The sequence below is a fragment of the Pristiophorus japonicus genome, chromosome 3 (genome assembly GCF_044704955.1).
Source record: "Pristiophorus japonicus isolate sPriJap1 chromosome 3, sPriJap1.hap1, whole genome shotgun sequence".
In the NCBI taxonomy this organism is placed as follows: domain Eukaryota; kingdom Metazoa; phylum Chordata; class Chondrichthyes; family Pristiophoridae; genus Pristiophorus; species Pristiophorus japonicus.
The window spans coordinates 185,322,835-185,343,743 of NC_091979.1; the positions used below are offsets into that span (position 1 = coordinate 185,322,835).

The 20,909-nt window shown below is 55.7% G+C and overlaps 1 protein-coding gene and 1 long non-coding RNA gene across 2 annotated transcripts in view; one reads left to right on the top strand and one right to left on the bottom strand.

Annotated features, from left to right (window-relative positions):
* Positions 1–20,909, top strand: part of orc2 (origin recognition complex, subunit 2) — a 309,274-nt gene that overhangs the window by 76,784 nt on the left and 211,581 nt on the right. The window lies entirely within an intron of this gene.
* On the bottom strand, positions 100–8,605 carry LOC139260030 (uncharacterized). Its single transcript, XR_011592705.1, has 3 exons — positions 8,492–8,605; positions 1,858–1,998; positions 100–195 (listed from the first exon to the last, which is right to left on the bottom strand). It is a non-coding gene; the product is annotated as an uncharacterized lncRNA (long non-coding RNA).

Below are 20,909 nucleotides of genomic sequence, written 5' to 3' on the forward strand. Positions count from 1 at the left end.
CCGATATATCCTTCCCGGTGACCCCTCCCCACACATCCCTTTCCCATCCCCCAAAGCTCCACAACCCCCACCCCTCACGATGTAGTCTCTCTAACTCACCAAATTTCGCCATCTTATTCCTTCGTTTGATGGTTTGAAAGGTAAAGACCTCACGACCTGCTGCAGGCATCCCATCCTTCGAATCACCCAGGCAACCTGCAACCACAAAGGCTCTGTTCAGATTTTCATCTGCTTTACTCTCATTTTGGGGGTCAGGGACACAAATCAGATGAAAAACCCCCAACATACAAATCCAAGGACAGTCAAGAGTGTGCAGCCCCTCATTCATCAGCCAAGTCTTTACGATTTCTGCAAGGACATAACCTCCTCAGTATTGTATCATGTTGTAGAGCAGCTTTACCCCTGTACCTAAACTGTCCTCTACTCCCGAAACCTCCCTTACAGTCCTATCCCCAAGCTGCATGTGTTTATTTTCAGAAGTTATTCGTACAGCCTTGCACCCTCCCTTGAGGATGTAACTAGTAGAGTGGATAAGGGAGAACCAGTGGATGTGGTGTATTTGGACTTTCAAAAGGCTTTTGACAAGGTCCCACACAAGAGATTGGTGTGCAAAATTAAAGCACATGGTATTGGGGGTAATGTACTGACGTGGATAGCGAACTGGTTGGCAGACAGGAAGCAGAGAGTCGGGATAAACAGGTCCTTTTCAGAATGGCAGGCAGTGACTAGTGGGGTGCAGGGCTCAGTGCCGGGACCCCAGCTATTTACAATATACATTAATGATTTGGATGAAGGAATTGAGTGTAATATCTCCAAGTTTGCAGATGGCACTAAACTGGGTGGTGGTGTGAGCTGTGAGGAGGTCGCTAAGAGGCTGCAGGGTGACTTGAACAGGTTAGGTGAGTGGGCAAATGCATGGCAGATGCAGTATAATGTGGATAAATGTGAGGTTATCCACTTTGGGGGCAAAAACACGAAAGCAGATTATCTGAATGGCGGCAGATTAGGAAAAGGGGAGGTGCAACGAGACCTGGGTGTCATGGTACATCAGTCATTGAAAGTTGGCATGCAGGTACAGCAGGCGATGAAGAAAGCAAATGGCATGTTGGCCTTCATAGCTAGGGGATTTGAGTATAGGAGTAGGGAGGTCTTACTGCAGTTGTACAGGGTCTTGGTGCGGCCTCACCTGGAATATTGTGTTCAGTTTTGGTCTCCTAATCTGAGGAAGGATGTTCTTGCTATTGAGGGAGTGCAGCAAAGGTTCACCAGACTGATTCCAGGGATGGCTGGACTGACATATGAGGAGAGACTGGATCAACTGGGCCTTTATTCACGAGTTTAGAAGGATGAGAGGGTATCTCATAGAAATATATACAATTCTGACGGGACTGGACAGGTTAGATGCAGGAAGAATGTTCCCGATGTTAGGGAAATCCAGAACCAGGGGACATAGTCTAAGGATAAGGGGTAGGCGATTTAGGACTGAGATGAGGAGAAACTTCTTCACTCAGAGTTGTTAACCTGTGGGATTCCCTACCGCAGAGAGTTGCTGATGCCAGTTCACTGGATATATTCAAGAGGGAGTTAGATATGGCCCTTACAACTAAAGGGATCAAGGGGTATGGAGAGAAAGCAGGAAAGGGGTACTGAGGTGAATGATCAGCCATGATCTTATTGAATGGCGGTGCAGGCTCGAAGGGCCGAATGGCCTACTCCTGCACCTATTTTCTATGTTTCCTCTGTACCTTGACTATCAGGCTCCAGGCTTGGTCTTGTTCCAATAACAAATATTCTACCCCAGTTGTCCACCCCACCCATCGCCATGAGATTGTGAGCAGCCTGCAGTATACCCATTACCTGTGGCACCTGTTCCAAGGGCCTCCGCATAATCCCATTCATTGAAGATTTCCGAACTCTCCTCATCTGGCTCTGTCCATTTCTTGGGAGCTTTCTTCACATTTACTAATGTCCGAGGTGCATTGCTCTGCAGCTCAGTGCCTGAAAAACAAGTCACCGAGAAACCCATTAAATGTTGGGGTGCCAGGGAGTCCCCCTGCAATAAAGGGGTAGACATTCCAGTACCATGATAGACAGGAGCAGAGCATTATTTTTTTTTTAATTAAATCGTTCATGGGATGTGGGCGACAATGGCAAGGCCAGCATTTATTGCCCATCCCTAATTGCCCTGGAGAAGATCGCGCTGAGCCGCTGCAGTCCGTGTGGTGAAGGTACTCCCACAGTGCTGTTAGGGAGGGAGTTCCAGAATTTTGACCCAGAAACGATGAAGGAGCAGCAATATACTTCCAAGTCAAGATGATGCGTAACTTGGAGGTGATGGTGCTCCCATGCGCTTGCTGCCCTCGTCTTTCTAGATGGTAGAGGTCGCAGGTTTGGGTGGCGCTGTCGAAGAAGCCTTGTCGAGTTGCTGTGGTGCATTTTGTAGATGGTACAGACTACAGCCATCGTGCTCTGGTGGTGGAGTGATGGGGTGCCAATCAAGCGGGCTGCTTTGTCCTGGATGATGTCGAGCTTCGTGAGTGTTGTTGGAGCTGCACTCATCCAGACAAGTGGAGAGTATTCCATCACACTCCTGACTTGTGCCTTGCATATGGTGGAAAGGCTTTGGGGAGTCAGGAGGTGAGACACTCGCCACAGAATACCCAGCCTCTGACCTGCTCTTGCAGCCACAGTACTTATGTGGCTGGTCCAGTTAAGTTTCTGGTCAATGGTAACCCCCAGGGTGTTAATGCCGTTGAATGTCATGGGGCGGTGGTTAGACTCTCTTGTTGGAGATAGTCATTATCTGGCACTTGTGTGGCGCAAATGTTACTTGTCACTTATCAACCCAAGCCTGAATGTCTTGCTGCAAGTGGGCATGGATTGCTTCAATATCTGAGGAGATGCGAATGAACACTGGGCAATCATCAGCGAACTTCCCCACTTCTGACCTTATGATGTAGGGATGGTCATTGATGAAGCAGTTGAAGATGGTTGGGCCTAGGACACTCCACTGAGGAACTCTTGCAGTGATGTCCTGGGCTGCGATGATTGATCTCCAATCACCACAACCATCTTCCTTTGTGCTAGGTATGACTCCAGCCAGTGGAGTTTTCCCACTGATTCCCATTGACTTCAGTTTTACTGGGGCTCCTTGATGACACACTCTGTCAAATGCTGCCTTGATGTCAAGGGGAGTCACTCTTACCTCACCTCTGGAATTATGCACTTTTGTCCATGTTTGGACCAAGACTGTAATGAGGTCTGGAGCCGAGTGATCCTGGCGGAACCCAAACTGTGCATTGATGAGCAGGTTATTGGTGAGTAAGTGTCACTTGATAGCACTGTTGACGACACCTTCCATCACTTTGTTGATGATTGAGAGTAGACTGATGGGGTGGCAATTGGCCAGATTGGATTTGTCCTGCTTTTTGTGGAGAGGACATACCTGGGCAGTTTTCCACATTGTTGGGTAGATGCCAGTATTGTAGCTGTACTGGAACAGCTTGGCTAGAGGCGCAGCTCGTTCTGGAGCACAGGTCTTCAGCAAGACAGCCAGGTGTTGTCAGGGCCAGCTGCCTTTTCTTGATATCCTGTGGAGTGAATTGAATTGGCTGATTTCTGTGATGGTGGGGACCTCTGGAGGAGGCCGATATGGATCATCCACTCAGCACTTCTGGCTGCAAACGTTTCGGCCTTGTTTTTTGCACCTGCATGCTGGACTCCACGATCAGAGGATGAGGATATTCATGGAGCCGCCTCCTTCCGTTAATTGTTTGGTCCACTGCCATTCACAACTGGATGTGCAGGACTGCAGAGCTTCGATCTGATCCGTTGAGTGTGGGATCGCGTAGCATGCTGCTTCTGCTTTTTAGTATGCTTGTAACCCTGTGTTGCAGCTTCCCCAGGTTGGCATCTCATTTTTAGGTACGCCTGGTGCTGCTCCTGGCATGCTCTTCTACATGGTCCCCTGGCTTGATGGTAATGGTAGAGTGAGGGATATGCCGGGCCTTGAGGTTACCGATAGTGGTGGAATACAATTCTGTTGCTGCTGATGGTCCAAAGCGCCTTGTGGATGCCCAGTTTCAAGCTGCTAGATCTATTCTGAATCTATGCCATTTGGCACGGTGATAGTGTCACACAACACGATGGAGGGTGTCCTCAGTGCAAAGATAGGACTTCGTCTCCACAATGACTGTGCGGTGGTCACTGCTACCAATGCGGTCATGGACAAATGCATCTGCGACAGGTAGGTTGGTGAGGACGAGGTCAAGTCGGTTTTTCCCTCGTGTTGGTTCTCTTGCCACCTGTCGCTGGCCTAGTCTGGCAGCTATGTCCTTCAGGACTAAGCCAGCTCGGTCAGTACTGGTGTTACCAAGCCACCCTTGGTGATGGACATTGAAGTCCCTCACCCAGAATACATTCTGTGCCCTTGCTACTCAGTGCTTCTTCTAAGTGGTGTTCAACATGGAGGAGTACTGATTCATTAGCTGAGGGCTGTAGGTGGTAATTAGCAAGAGTTTTCCTTGCCCATGCTTGACCTGAAGCCATAACAGAGGGCGCGGCAGAGAGCGCGCGCCAAAGAGAGCGAGAGAGAGATTGAGAGCGCGCGTGCGCCAAAGAGAAAAAAAGAGGAGAGAAAGAAAGAGGAGAGAAAGAGAGGGGGAGGGAGGGCGCGGCAGCGAGGGGGAGGGAGGGCGCGGCAGCGAGGGGGAGGGAGGGCGCGGCAGCGAGGGGGAGGGAGGGCGCGGCAGCGAGGGGGAGGGAGGCGCGGCAGCGAGGGGGAGGGAGGGCGCGGCAGCGAGGGGGAGGGAGGGCGCGGCAGCGAGGGCGCGGCAGCGAGGGCGCGGCAGCGAGGGCGCGGCAGCGAGGGCGCGGCAGCGAGGGCGCGGCAGCGAGGGCGCGGCAGCGAGGGCGCGGCAGCGAGGGGGAGGGAGGGCGCGGCAGCGAGGGGGAGGGAGGGCGCGGCAGCGAGGGGGAGGGAGGGCGCGGCAGCGAGGGGGAGGGAGGGCGCGGCAGCGAGGGGGAGGGAGGGCGCGGCAGCGAGGGGGAGGGAGGGCGCGGCAGCGAGGGGGAGGGAGGGCGCGGCAGCGAGGGGGAGGGAGGGCGCGGCAGCGAGGGGGAGGGAGGGCGCGGCAGCGAGGGGGAGGGAGGGCGCGGCAGCGAGGGGGAGGGAGGGCGCGGCAGCGAGGGGGAGGGAGGGCGCGGCAGCGAGGGGGAGGGAGGGCGCGGCAGCGAGAGGGAGGGAGGGCGCGGCAGCGAGAGGGAGGGAGGGCGCGGCAGCGAGAGGGAGGGAGGGCGCGGCAGCGAGAGGGAGGGAGGGCGCGGCAGCGAGAGGGAGGGAGGGCGCGGCAGCGAGAGGGAGGGAGGGCGCGGCAGCGAGAGGGAGGGAGGGCGCGGCAGCGAGAGGGAGGGAGGGCGCGGCAGCGAGAGGGAGGGAGGGCGCGGCAGCGAGAGGGAGGGAGGGCGCGGCAGCGAGAGGGAGGGAGGGCGCGGCAGCGAGAGGGAGGGAGGGCGCGGCAGCGAGAGGGAGGGAGGGCGCGGCAGCGAGAGGGAGGGAGGGCGCGGCAGCGAGAGGGAGGGAGGGCGCGGCAGCGAGAGGGAGGGAGGGCGCGGCAGCGAGAGGGAGGGAGGGCGCGGCAGCGAGAGGGAGGGAGGGCGCGGCAGCGAGAGGGAGGGAGGGCGCGGCAGCGAGAGGGAGGGAGGGCGCGGCAGCGAGAGGGAGGGAGGGCGCGGCAGCGAGAGGGAGGGAGGGCGCGGCAGCGAGAGGGAGGGAGGGCGCGGCAGCGAGAGGGAGGGAGGGCGCGGCAGCGAGAGGGAGGGAGGGCGCGGCAGCGAGAGGGAGGGAGGGCGCGGCAGCGAGAGGGAGGGAGGGCGCGGCAGCGAGAGGGAGGGAGGGCGCGGCAGCGAGAGGGAGGGAGGGCGCGGCAGCGAGAGGGAGGGAGGGCGCGGCAGCGAGAGGGAGGGAGGGCGCGGCAGCGAGAGGGAGGGAGGGCGCGGCAGCGAGAGGGAGGGAGGGCGCGGCAGCGAGAGGGAGGGAGGGCGCGGCAGCGAGAGGGAGGGAGGGCGCGGCAGCGAGAGGGAGGGAGGGCGCGGCAGCGAGAGGGAGGGAGGGCGCGGCAGCGAGAGGGAGGGAGGGCGCGGCAGCGAGAGGGAGGGAGGGCGCGGCAGCGAGAGGGAGGGAGGGCGCGGCAGCGAGAGGGAGGGAGGGCGCGGCAGCGAGAGGGAGGGAGGGCGCGGCAGCGAGAGGGAGGGAGGGCGCGGCAGCGAGAGGGAGGGAGGGCGCGGCAGCGAGAGGGAGGGAGGGCGCGGCAGCGAGAGGGAGGGAGGGCGCGGCAGCGAGAGGGAGGGAGGGCGCGGCAGCGAGAGGGAGGGAGGGCGCGGCAGCGAGAGGGAGGGAGGGCGCGGCAGCGAGAGGGAGGGAGGGCGCGGCAGCGAGAGGGAGGGAGGGCGCGGCAGCGAGAGGGAGGGAGGGCGCGGCAGCGAGAGGGAGGGAGGGCGCGGCAGCGAGAGGGAGGGAGGGCGCGGCAGCGAGAGGGAGGGAGGGCGCGGCAGCGAGAGGGAGGGAGGGCGCGGCAGCGAGAGGGAGGGAGGGCGCGGCAGCGAGAGGGAGGGAGGGCGCGGCAGCGAGAGGGAGGGAGGGCGCGGCAGCGAGAGGGAGGGAGGGCGCGGCAGCGAGAGGGAGGGAGGGCGCGGCAGCGAGAGGGAGGGAGGGCGCGGCAGCGAGAGGGAGGGAGGGCGCGGCAGCGAGAGGGAGGGAGGGCGCGGCAGCGAGAGGGAGGGAGGGCGCGGCAGCGAGAGGGAGGGAGGGCGCGGCAGCGAGAGGGAGGGAGGGCGCGGCAGCGAGAGGGAGGGAGGGCGCGGCAGCGAGAGGGAGGGAGGGCGCGGCAGCGAGAGGGAGGGAGGGCGCGGCAGCGAGAGGGAGGGAGGGCGCGGCAGCGAGAGGGAGGGAGGGCGCGGCAGCGAGAGGGAGGGAGGGCGCGGCAGCGAGAGGGAGGGAGGGCGCGGCAGCGAGAGGGAGGGAGGGCGCGGCAGCGAGAGGGAGGGAGGGCGCGGCAGCGAGAGGGAGGGAGGGCGCGGCAGCGAGAGGGAGGGAGGGCGCGGCAGCGAGAGGGAGGGAGGGCGCGGCAGCGAGAGGGAGGGAGGGCGCGGCAGGGAGAGGGAGGGAGGGCGCGGCAGGGAGAGGGAGGGAGGGCGCGGCAGGGAGAGGGAGGGAGGGCGCGGCAGCGAGAGGGAGGGAGGGCGCGGCAGCGAGAGGGAGGGAGGGCGCGGCAGCGAGAGGGAGGGAGGGCGCGGCAGGGAGAGGGAGGGAGGGCGCGGCAGGGAGAGGGAGGGAGGGCGCGGCAGAGAGAGGGAGGGAGGGCGCGGCAGAGAGAGGGAGGGAGGGCGCGGCAGAGAGAGGGAGGGAGGGCGCGGCAGAGAGAGGGAGGGAGGGCGCGGCAGAGAGAGAGAGAGACGAGAGAGAGAGAGAGAGAGAGCGACAGAGAGAGAGTGACCGCGCGACAGAGAGAGAGTGACCGCGACAGAGAGAGAGACCGCGACAGAGAGAGAGAGAGAGACCGCGACAGAGAGAGAGAGAGAGTGACCGCGACAGAGAGAGAGAGACCGCGACAGAGAGAGAGACACAGACCGCGACAGAGAGAGAGAGAGAGACCGCGACAGAGAGAGAGACACAGACCGCGACAGAGAGAGAGAGAGAGACCGCGACAGAGAGACACAGACCGCGACAGAGAGACACAGACCGCGACAGAGAGAGACCGCGACAGAGACCGCGACAGAGAGAGACCGCGACAGAGAGAGAGACACAGACCGTAACAGAGAGACACAGACCGCGACAGAGAGACAGAGACCGCGACAGAGAGACAGAGACCGCGACAGAGAGAGAGACAGAGGGAGGGCGCGACAGAGAGAGAGAGAGAGAGAGAGCGCGACAGAGAGAGAGAGAGAGAGAGGGAGAGGGAGGGAGAGAGGGAGAGGGAGGGAGAGAGGGAGAGGGAGGGAGAGAGGGAGGGGGACCGCGACAAAGAGAGGGAGAGCGCAACACAGAGAGAGAGGGAGGGAGATTGTGACAGAGAGAGGGAGTGCGTGACAGAGAGAGAGAGAGAGAGAGAGGGAGAGCGCGACAGAGAGAGAGAGAGAGGGAGGGGGAGAGAGAGAGGGAGGGGGAGAGAGAGGGAGGGAGGGGGAGAGGGAGGGAGGGGGAGAGAGAGGGAGGGGGACCGCGAGAGAGGGAGGGGGACCGCGACAAAGAGAGGGAGAGAGCGACAGAGAGGGAGAGCGCGACAAAGAGAGAGGGAGGGAGACCGCGACAGAGAGAAAGAGAGAGGGAGACCGCGACAGAGAAAGAGAGAGAGAGAGAGAGGGAGGGAGACCGCGACAGAGAGAGAGAGAGAGAGACAGACAGACCGCGACAGAGAAGGGCGGGGGAGACCGCGACAGAGCCCAGGCTCCTATAGTTGTGTTTGCGGCCGGGCGCCCCCATCCCCGGCCTTACCTGCCTGTCTCTCGGCGATGTGGCCTAGCACATCCCCGTCCCAACGAAGCACAGCTCGCGGGCCCCCATTCTTCGCGCCGCTTCCCGCCAGGAGCAAAGGTCATCACAAGCCAATGCCCGTCAGCCAATACAACAACCAATCACAGGGAGAGGTAGGCGGGGCGGAGGGGGAAGGAGAGGGCGGAGTGGTGGGAGAGAGACTGGGAGGCGGGGAGAGCGAGACAAGGGGAGGAGACGGGGCGGGGGAGAGAGAGAAGCAAATGGGGTGGTGAGAATGAGACTTGGAGGGGACAGGGAGCGCAGGGGGTAGGGGAGAGAGACCATGGCGCAGTGATGGGAGAAACATAGAAAATAGGGTTAGTAGTAAGTCCTTCGGCCCTTCGAGTCTGCAGAGCCATTCAATATGATCATGGCTGATCCTCTATCTCAACACCATATTCCCGCTTTCTCCCCATACCCCTTGATGCCTTTTGTGTCGAGAAATCTATCTCCTTAAATATATTCAGTGACTTGGCAGTCACAGCCTTCTGTAGTCGAGAATTCCACAGTTTCACCACCTTCTAAGTGAAGAAATTTCTCCTCATCTCAGTCCTAAATTTCCTACCCCGTATTCTGAGATCGTGACTCCTTGTTCTAGACTTCCCAGCCAGGGGAAACATCCTCCCCGCATCCAGTCTGTCCAACCCCATCAGAATTTCAATGAGATCCCCTCTCATTCTTCGAAACTCGAGTGAATGCAGACCTAGTCGACCCAATCTTTCCTCATACGACAGTCGTGTAATCCCAGGAATCATTCTGCTGAACCTTCGGTGCACTCCCTCTTTGGCAAGTATGGCAACGAGATCAAAACTGAGCACAATACTCCAGGTGTGGTCTCACCAAGGTCCTATATAACTGTAGTAAGACATCCTTGCTCAAATCCTCTTGCAAGGGGAACGGGGAGGGAGAGAGAGACCGGGGTGAGGAAGTGAGAGAGAGCGGGGGGGGGGGGAGGGGGAGGGGGAGGGGGGAGAGAGAGACCGGGGCGAGGAAGTGAGAGAGAGCGAGGGGGGTGTGAGGGGGGTGTGTGGGAAGGGAGAGAGACCGGGGGGAGGGGAGAGAGAGCAAGGGGGGTTGGGGGAAGGGAGAGAGAGCAAGGGGGGATGGGGGAAGGGAGAGAGACTGGGGGGAGAGGAGAGAGAGCAAAGGGTGATGGGGGAAGGGAGAGAGAGAGAGCAAGGGGGGATGGAGGAAGGGAGAGAGACCGGGGGGAGAGGAGAGAGAGAGACCGGGGCGAGGAAGTGAGAGAGAGCGAGGGGGGAGAGAGAGACCAGGGCGAGGAAGGGAGAGAGCACAAGGGGGGAGGGAGAAAGGGAGAGAGACTGCGGGGGGGAGAGATGAGGGAGTGTGAAAGAGGCGGGGGATGGTAGAGTTTGGGGGGGAAAGTGAGAAACGAGGAGAGGAGAGTCGGGGAAGGAAGGAAAGAGTGGGGAGTAGAAGGGATAGACGGGGAGAGAGAGAGAGGGGCGAGGAGGGAGAGTGCGGGGGAGAAGAGAGACGGGGGATAAGAGAGATGAGGGAAAGAGAGACAGGACGGGGTGGAGAGAGAGACGGGGGGAGGAGGGAGAGACGAGAGGGAGGTGTCATGTATCCTACATGGTTACTGCTTGTACTATTACAAGGTGGCCACCAGGGGCATCTCAGTGGGAGACTTGTAGGTTACCTGTACAGGTGTGCCTGGCCTAGTATAAAAGGCAGGCCACCAGGTGTGATCCTCACTCTGGAGTTATCAATAAAGGACGAAGGTCACTACAGTTCAAGTACAACACATTGACTCATGGAGTCATTATCAGAGCATCTAAAGATATAACAATTGGCGACGAGATTACGGACCTTCACGCGAAAATGGCTACCCTTGGTACATTGCAGCAGTTCGCCGTTGGTGATGATTGGGACACCTTTGTGGAGAGGCTCGGCCATTTCTTCACAGCAAACGACCTATCAGGCGACAATGCGGCCACACTGGCTGATAAGAGCAGAGCTATCCTGCATACCAGTTATGGGCCCACTGTCAATGGCCTCGTCAGGGACTTGCTGGCACCAGCGAAGACAATGACCAAGACGTATGAGGAGCTTGTAATGCTGATCCAAGAACAACTCAAGCCCAAAGAGAGCATCCTCACAACCAGACACCGGTTTTATACCGACCGACGGCCCGAAGGCCAGGAAATCGCGAAATATGCTGCAGATCTCAGGAGGCTGGTGGCACCGTGTGATTTCGGTGACCACCGCACCGAAGCGCTGCGGGATATCTTTGTCATTGGAATTGGCCATGAGAGCCTTCTTCATAAGTTATTGTCTGCGGATACCACAGTCACACTACAGAAGGACATCTCTGTGAGCCAGGCATTCACGACCTCGACCTGCGGCTCTAGGCAGATGACTCATCCTCAGGATTCAAACCCAGCAAGTACTGTGCAAAGAGTGGTGTCTTTTAGAGGCTGGACTGTAGAATGTGAAACTTTTCAGGGAAGAGAGAACAGGCCCCCGAGTCCCTTAACTCAGAGTCCGCCAAGGGGGACTAATGGAGTAGCACCATGCTGGTGTTGCGGAGGGAATCACAGGGCTCACCAGTGCCGCTTTAAAGACTGTGTGTAAAGGCTGCAGCACAAAGGGCCACCTCCAGTGAATGTGTAAAAGAAATATGTCTCACTGTGTTGATGAAGAGTCTGCAGATGGCCATGAATCCAGCGCGGATTATGAAACGATAGTCAGAGAGGCCGCTCAGCCCCACATGTAGGTATATAGCATGTTTATCTGCACCACCGAGCGTTCCCCGTTGAGGATGGAAGTTGAGATAAATGGTGTTTCAGTCTTCATGGAAGTGGACACGGGGGCGAGCCAGTCAGTAATGAATCAAGAAGCCTTTGAGAGGCTATGGGACAATCAAGCTGAACGACCCAAGTTGGTCCCGGTTCAGGCAAAGTTGCGCACCTACACCGATGAACTTATCCCAGTCGTTGGTAGTGCGGATGTAAAGGTATGCCATGATGGCGCGGTGCACAAGTTACACCTGTAGATTGTTGCAGGTGATGGACCAACACTACTCGGAAGAAGGTGGATGGAGAAGATCCATTGGAGTTGGGAAGATTTCATCCCTCCAACGATCGACGTCCTCCGCGCTCAGAGGCAAAGCAAGCCCTCACCAGAAGGTGGACCCAGCACCAGAGAGCAGACCAGCATAGCACCCAAGCCACAGACCACTCAGCACAACTGCGTGGACATGATCCAGCTGAGACGACCCGAATCCACCTTCCAGGCTCCAGTGGCAGGACTCCGGAGGAAGAAAATCGGATCCAAAGGCGACTTCCCAGCTTCAGTGGCAGACCCTGGGGAGAAGAGGATCACCGCAGTCAACATCTTGATTCATTATTAACTGGCTCGTCCAAACCACGAGGTGAAGCGCTGAAGGAAAAGATGGCGGCGGCCAGACCACGAGGTGCAGCGCTGATGGAGCTACACATGGCACCAAGCAAAGAAGAGGATTGGGGTAAAGATAGCAGCCTCTCTTACAGGAGGCCTGCAACCCACCACACTTAAAGGAACAGTTCCACACTCTCAATCAATGTAACAGCAACTGTGAGTTAGATGTGAAATGTGCAATTGATGATCAGAGTTGTGTACATGCAATAAGCAAAGAAAAGTCGCACAATTGGAGCTGCAGGTTATTTACTATGAGTAATGAAACATTGTGCGATGTAGGACTTCAACTGCACTTAGTCAATGCAGCGGGCAGACACCCATCGGGAGCACACAAATCCAGCGAGCTACCCAACTGTGGGACCAGAGTTATGCACCATGGAGTGTGGCCACAAGCAGCCAACACATACAAGCCGCAGAGCAAGCAATCTCAAGAGGGCAACAGCACCAGAATCGATACCCTGGCCCTGATCGGCTCCACCTCTCAGGCATCCGATGGCACCAACCGCCACGAGCCTGAAAGAACAAACTGCGCTAAGGCGCAGCCCCCAGTCCCTATCGCCACCAAGGCTACACCCGGGAACGAAGTGTCACCCACAACAGTTCTCCCAAATGGGACCGTGACTAGCCAGGATCCTAAACCAAGTAACGCCCAGGCAAGCGAGTCAGCAGCGACCCTGGGCGCAAGGAAAGGACAGGGAGGTCATAGGCATGTGTGTGAGGGGAGAGAGACCGGGGGGGCGGTGATGGGAGAAACATAGGAAATAGGAGTAGTAGTAGGCCATTCGGCCCTTCGAGTCTGCACCGCCATTCAATATGATCATGGCTGATCCTCTATCTCAACACCATATTCCCACTTTCTCCGCATACCCCTTGATGCCTTTTAATATGTCCTTACTATACAATATAAATGCACACGAGGCCCATACTTGAGAAAAGATCACTCTGTGACCAGTTACCTTTATTACCAAGACCTCAAGAGGCAGACGGTGGGTGGAGCTTCCCCTTTTATACCGGAAAGTCCAGGTTAGGAGTGTCTCCCACAAGTTCGCCCCGTGTGGTCGCGACCCGTGATGAGGATGTCGTCTTGAAAAACCACCATCCTTGGAATCGACTGGAGGAGGCTTTCCATATTTTGCTGAAAGATCGCGGCGGCCGAACAAATCCCGAACGGACATCTGTTATACTCAAAGAACCCCTTGTGTGTCGTGATGGTGGTCAGCTCCTTCGACTCACTCGCCAGCTCCTGGGTCATGTAAGCTGAAGTCATGTCCAATTTTGAAAAAAGTTTGCCACCGGATAGCATCGCAAAGAGGTTCTCCGCTCTCGGTAGCGGGTACTGGTCTTGGAGTGACACCCGATTGATGGTGGCCTTGTAATCGCCACATATTCTGACTGACCTTGAGCACCGGCACGATCGGGCTCGCCCAGTCACTGAATCTGACTGGCAAGATGATGCCTTCCCTCAGCAGGCGGTCCAATTCGCATTCTATCTTTTCCTGCATCATGTATGGCCTTGTGGTGTACTGGCCTGGTGTCCGGGTTTATGTGAATCACGACCTTGGTCCCCATGAAAGTGCCGATGCCGGGTTGAAATAATGAGTCAAATTTGTCCAGGACCTGTGAGCATGATACTCGCTCCACAGAAGAAATTGCATTGACATCGCCCCATTTCCAGTTCACCACAGCAAGCCAACTCCTCCCCAGTATTGCGGGACCGTCCCCCGGGACAATCCAGAGTGGCAACCTGTTCTCCGAATCTTTCTGGGTCACGACTACAGGGTCGCTGCCTAGCACCGGAATGATCTCCTTTGTATATGTCCGTAGCAGTACGTCAATCGGCAATCATTTTGGCCTCCTGGCCTTGGGCACCCACAATCTTTCGAACTGTTTTATACTCATCAGGGACTGGCTGGCCCCCGTGTCTAGCTCCATTAATACTGGGATACCATTGAGGAGCACTTTTAGCATTATCGGTGGCATCCTGGTATATGAACTGTATATGTGCTCCACATGAACTCGCTGAACTTCAGTTTCCAGCGATTTCCCCCAGTATTCATTTGGCCTCGTAGGGCTTACATCGGGTCCGTCCTCCTCGTACATCAACCTGTCTGCAGGCTTCCTGGACATACGCGCCAAGTGACTGCTGACATTGCAGTTTCTGCAGGTATATTGCTGTTACCTGCAAGCTCTGGCTGGGTGTTTACCTCCACACCTCCAGCATGAGCTGGAGGCCCCATTGTTGGAAACAAAAGGTCCATTACCAGTCGATCATCTCTGACTGTCTCTATAACTGTCCTTAAGCGCACCATTAACAGGTGTTGATGGCCCCATTACTGGCCGCATTGTCCATTGCGATGGCTTGAATCGCCGTTCAGCTAGCCATTGTCTCTGTTGAATTCCCCCTTTGGATTCGACTGCATGCTGGGGCATGTCCGATTGCCCTTGTCTGCCTAGAGAACTGTGTGCTGCGTTAACAATGTTGACTCCCTGGTCGTTTGCCGCATTTAAGCCAAGATTTTTGCCATAAATCATTCTGGTCTCTTCCTCCCCTGAGATAATTGTCTGGGCTATCATAGCCGCTGCTTCCAAGGTCAAGTCTTTGGTCTCAATCAGTTTCCTGAAAACCCCAGCGTGCCCGATGCCCCCAATAAAAAAGTCTCGCAGCATCTCCGCTCTGCATGCATCTGGGAATTTACATAGGCTCGCCAGTCGCCGGAGATCTGCCACAAAGTCTGGAACGCATTGTCCTTCTCGCCGCCGGTGCGTGTAAACCAGTGTCTCGCCATGTACATGCTGCTCGCCGGTTTAAGGTATTCCCCGATCAACTTACTGAGCTCTTCGAACGTCTTGTCCGCTGGCTTCTCTGGCGCTAGAAGGTCCTTCATCAGGGAGTACGTTCTGGATCCACAAACCGTCAGGAAATGAGCCCTGCATTTGTCGGCCGAATCCTGTCCCAACCATTCCTTAGTGACAAAACTTTGCTGTAGTCTCTCAATAAAGTCGTCCCAATCATCACCAACACAGTACCTCTCTTCTATGCTGCTAGTGGCCATGCTCGCGTGGTTTAAATCCCAGTTTCACGTCGCCAATAATATGTCCTTACTATACAGTATAAATGCACATGAGGCCCATACTTGAGAAAAGATCACACCTTTATTACCAAGACCTCAAGAGGCAGACGGTGGGTGGAGCTTCCCCTTTTATACCGGAAAGTCCAGGTTAGGAGTGTCTCTCACAAGTTCTCCCCTTGTGGTCAGTGTTCTCAAGGTATACAACTTAGGTCAGCTTATACATGGGTTACAATGACAGTTGAATACATGACACCTTTAGTCTAGAAATCTATCTATCTCCTTCTTAAATATATTCAGTGATTTGGCCTCTACAGCTTCTGTGGTAGAGAATTCCACAGGTTCACCACCCCGTGAGTGAAAACATTTCTCCTCTTCTCGGTCCTACATTTCCTATCCCGTATCCTGAGACTGGGACCCCTTGTTCTAAACTTCCCAGCCAGGGGAAACAACCTCCCTGCATCCAGTCTGTAAAACCCCGTCAGAATTGTATACGTTTCAATGAGATCCTCTCTCATTCTTCTAAACTCTAGTGAATACAGGACTAGTCAACCCAATCTCTCCTCATAAGACAGTTCTGCCATCCCAGGAATGAGTCTGGTGAACTTTCGGTGCACTCCCTCTATGGCAAGTATATCCTTTCTTAGGTAAGGAGACCAAAACTCCACACACTACTCCAGGTGTGGTCTCAGCAAGGCCTTGTATAACTGTAGTAAGACATCCTTGCTCCTGTACTCAAATCCTCTTGCAAAGAAACCAGGGGGGGGAGAAAGTAGAGAGAGACCATGGAGGCGGGGGGGGGAGGTGGGGGTGGTGAGGGGAGAGAGACTGTGGGGAGGGGAGAGAGAGACCAGGGAAGGGAGAGAGAGAGTGAGGGGGAAGAGGGAAGGGCAAGAGACTGTGGAGGTGGGTGGGGTGGAAAGGAGGGGAGGAAGGGAGGGAAGGGGGCAGAGAGAGGAGGGAGTGCGTGAGCGAGGTGGGGTGATGGTAGAGTTTGGGGAGAAAGTGAGAGACGAGGAGGGAGGAGTTGGGGGAGAATGGAGAGAGATGGGGGAGAGAGAGAGTGAGAGACGGGGAGGAGGGAGAGAAAGAAGGGATGAGAGAGATGGGGGAGTAAGAGAGGGGGAGAGAGTGAGAGACAGGGTGAGAGAGAGAGAGGGGGTTGAGAGGGAGAGACGATGGAGGGAGGAGAAGAGGGAGATGGGGACGAGTCTTGCTACAGTTATACAGGGTATTGGTGAGGCCACACCTGGAATACTGTGTACAGTTTTGGTTTCCATATTTACAAAAGGATATACTTGCTTTGGAAGCAGTTCAGAGAAGGTTCACTAGGTTGATTCCGGAGATGAGGGGATTGACTTATGAGGAAAGGTTGAGTAGGTTGGGCCTCTACTCATTGGAATTCAGAAGAATGAGAGGTGATCTTATCGAAACGTATAAGATTATGACGGAGCTTGACAAGATGGATGCAAAGAGGATGTTTCCATTGATCGGGGAGTTTAAAACTAGGGGGCATAATCTTAGAATAAGGGGCCGCCCATTTAAAACTGAGATGAGGCGGAATTTCTTCTCTCAGAGGGTTGTAAATCTGTGGAATTCGCTGCCTCAGAGAGCTGTGGAAGCTGGGTCATTGAATAAATTTAAGACAGAGATAGGCAGTTTCTTAACCGATAAGGGAATAAGGGGTTATGGGGAGCGTGCAGGGAAGTGGACCTGAGTCCATGATCGGAGCAGCCTTGATCTTTTAAATGGTGGAGCAGGCTCGAGGGGCCGTATGGCCTACACCTGCTCCTTTTTCTATGTTCTTATGTTCTAAGAGAGAGAGAGAGACGGGGGAGAGAGAGACAGGAGAAGAGAGTGAGAGGGAGGAGCGAGACTGGGTGGTGAGAGAGAGAGACGGAGTGGAGAGAGAGACGAGAGGGAGGGAGGGAGGGAGAGATGAGAGGGAGCCACGGGGTGAGTGAGAGAGACGGCATGAAGAGAGGGGGGGGTAGAGAGAGGGACTGGGGTAGAGAGAGAGAGTAAGGGGGGAGGAGAGAGAGAGAGAGAGACGGGGTGGTGAGAGAGAGAAGGGATGGAGCGAGAGGCGAGGGAGAGCGAGACGGGGGAGAGAGACAGAGGGGGGGAGAGTGAAAGTTGTGGCGAGAGAGTGGTGGGGAGACAGCAAGAGACTGGGGGAGAGAGAGAGAGACAGGGGAGTGGATGAGATAGAAAGAGACGGGGAGAGAGTGAGGGGGTCAAGAGAGAGATGGGGGAAGTGAGCGAGTGAAATGGGGGTGGGGGAGATAGATGGGGGAGGAGGGAGAAGTGAGAAAGAGTGGCGAGAGAAAGAGCTAGGGTGGTGAGAGAGACGGGAGGAAGAGGGAGAGGTGGGGGGAGAGCAAGACGGGGGGGAGGAGGGAGAGAGAGCCGGGGGGTGGGGGGGGGGGAGGAAAACACGGGGGGAAAGATGTGGGGAGAGAGAGAGGCGGGGTCGTGAGAGAGAAAGAGATGGATGGTGAGAGAAAAAGAGATGGGATGGTGAGGGAGAGATGGGGAGGAGGGAGAGGTAGGTGGAGAAGAGAGAGATGGGGGGAGAAGAGAGATCGGAGGGAGCAAGACACGGGAGGAGAAAGAGAGAGAGACATGGGGAGAGAGGGGGAAGAGGGAGGGGGGGGAAGAGAGAGAGAGAGATGGGGAGGAGAAAGAGGCGGGGGGGAGAGATAGAGAGAGAGAATGAGAGAGAGACTGGGGGAGAGAGAGAGACGGGGGTGTGAGAGAGATGGAGGATGGGGGAGAGTTAGAGATGAGAGGGAAGGGAAGAGGGGGAAGAAAGTGAGAGGGGATGGAGAGAGGTAGACGGGGGAGGGAGAGACAGGGGAGGTAGCACATGGGAGACGAGGTGGGGTGGGGGGAGATGTTGCGGGGGGGGAAGGGTGAGATGGGGGATAGTAGCGTGAGATGGGGGGAGGGAAAGTCGTGGGGGATGTCATGTATGTAACCATCATGCAACTGTAATCTTCATGTAACTGTAACCTTCATGCAACTCCTGTACACTGTACTTATACCCTAGAAATGCACACCCTGACCACAGGGGGCGAACTTGTGGGAGACACTCCTCACCTGGTTTTCCAGGTATAAAAGGGGAGGTCCCACCCAGGGTCAGCATTCCTTGGTCCTGGGAATAAAGGTTAAGGTCACGTAGTTACTATGTCTACAGTACATGCCTTGTGTGAGTTTGTAGTACGGTGCAGGGACACTACAGGGGGAGAGAAGGGGCGGGGAGAGACGGTGTGGGAGGGAGATAGAGACGGGGGAGGGAGGGGAGAAAGGAGAGAGAGAGAGAGAGAGACCACGGAGTAAGGGGGGGGAAGGGGAGAAAGAGACCTGAGGGAGGGGGTGTGAAGGGGCAGGGAGGGGAGGGAGAGCGGGGGGGAGGGGAGAGCGGGGGGGCGGGGGGAAGGGGAGAGAGACTGGGGGTGGGGAAGAGCTGGGGAGAGAAAGACCGGGGTGGGTGGGGGGTTAGAGAAAGACCAGGAAGGAGGAGAGTGGAAGAGACGGGGGAGGGAGAGAGCTGAAGGAGTGTGGGAGAGAGAAGTGGAAAGAGCGAGAGAGGGGAGGGAGAGAGTGAGAGACAGGAGGAGGGGGTGAGAAAGAGAGAGAGAGAGAGAGAGAGACTGGGGAGTGAGACAGAGACTGAGGTAGAGAGAGAGGGGGAGAGAGACGAGGAGAAGAGGGAAGAGAGAGAGGAGGGGGAGAGCGAGACTGGTGGGGGAGAGAGAAATGGGGGGAGAGAGAGAGACACGGTGGGGAAGAGAGAGATAGGTGGAGGAGAGAGAGAGAGACAGGGGAAGAGTGAGAGAGAGGGGAGAGAGAGATGGAGGATGGGGGGAGAAGACATAATCGAGGGGATGCGTGAGTGACGGGGGAAGGGAGAGTTGGGATGAGGTGGAAGAGACCGGGGAAGAGAGGGGGAAAAGAGAGCGAGATGGGGAGGGAGAGAGAGGAGGGTAGAGAGCGAGAGAGAGAGAGGGAGAAGGAGGGAGAGTGTTATCTATGCAATAAAGGTTCAAACTGAGTACTGTTTAACTAAGCAAGGTACAACCTTGCCTTTGCTTTATTTAGTCCCAAAGTGTCTGACTCACAAAATGTCTGGCCTTTTATACCCGAGCAGCACCATGTGCGTGCTGCTCAGTGGCCTCCAACAATGATACCATCTGGTGGCTACAAACAGCATGTACACATATGACAATACCCTCCTCTGAGATCTTATCACAGTCTTTCACAGGTTGAGATGGTCCGGTGCTTTACGCTCCCGGGTTGACTGTCTCAGTTCGATTCCAGCCTTGGGTGAATGTGCGGAATCTGTTGTGGCTGGCTGACTTGTTAGGGGTGGCAGTGGCCATGTCAGAAATTGCAAGTCCATTTTTATTGAACAAGTCCATGATGGAAATTCTGGGTTCACTGATGACCCTTGAGTTCACTGAAGGTGGTTGGTTGGTTGTCGACGGTTTCTTCGTCCACTGCTCTGGCTCATCTGTGTGCCTCAGCTTTGTTTGATCCATGTGTTTCCTGCAAGTTTGTCCATTCTTGAGCTTAATAACAAATATTCTGTTGCCCTTCTTGGCCATGACCATACCAGCGATCCATTTGAGACCCTGACCATAATTCAACACATATACAGGATCATTAACATAAATCTCGCGTGACACAGTTGCGCGATCATGGTACCCTTGTTGACTCTGTCTTCTGTATTTAACATGATTATTTAAATCCGGATGTACAAGAGGTAACTTGGTCTTAAGACCTCTTTTCTTCATGAGTTCAGCAGGCGAGATCCCTGTGAGTGTGGGGTCTTGTCCTGTAACTCAGCAGTATGCAAGACAAGCGGGTCTGCAGTGACCCTTGGGTTACTTTTCTCAAGCTTTGCTTGATAATTTGTACTGCACGTTCTGCTTGCCCGTTGGAAGCAGGCTTGAACGGTGCTGACCTTACATGTTTTATGCCATTAAGTTTTACAAATTCTTGAAACTCCTGACTGGTGAAGCACGATCCATTGTCGTTCACCACTATGTCAGGCAGACCATGTGTGGCAAACATGACATTGAGATTCTCTATGGTTGCTGTGGATGTACTGGATGACATGATTATGCATTCTATCCACTTCGAATAAGCATCCACCACCACTAAAAACATCTTGCCCAGGAAGGGACCTGCAAAATCTACATGGATCCTGGACCACGGTTTGGATGGCCATGACCACAGACTCAGTGCCCATCTTTGGATGCGGGACGAAGCATTGGTGTTAATACCTTTGCTTTCTGAGAACAGTGAAATGAGTTGCTTGTGGTCGGTTTCGAGCTCGAACCAGAGTTCAAATAGGTATTGGTGCATTTTCTTAACCCCTTATACGCATGCTAATGCTTCTTTCTCAACCATACTGTAGGCTCTTTCAGCCTTAGATAAACTTCTGGACGCATATGCAACCAGTTGCAGTTTGCCGACACATTGGCTTGCTGTGACACACAACCGACCCCGTATGAAGATGCATCACAAGCTAGCACTAAACGTTTACAGGGGTCATACAATACAAATAACTTGTTAGAACATAGCAGGTTTCTGGCCTTATTAAAGGCTGTCTCTTGAGATTTACCCCAAACCCAGTCATCACCCTTGCGTAGCAGTAAATGCAAAGGTTCCAGCAAAGTGCTCAACCCCGGTAGAAAGTTACCAAAATAGTTGAGGAGTCCCAGGAACGAATGCAGCTCCGTCACATTCTGTGGCCTGGGTGTATTCTTGATGGCCTATGTCTTGGAGTCCGTGGGTCTGATGCCGTCCACCGCAATCTTTCTCCCCAGGAATTCGATCTCTGGCACCAGGAAAACACACTTGGAGCATTTCAACCTGAG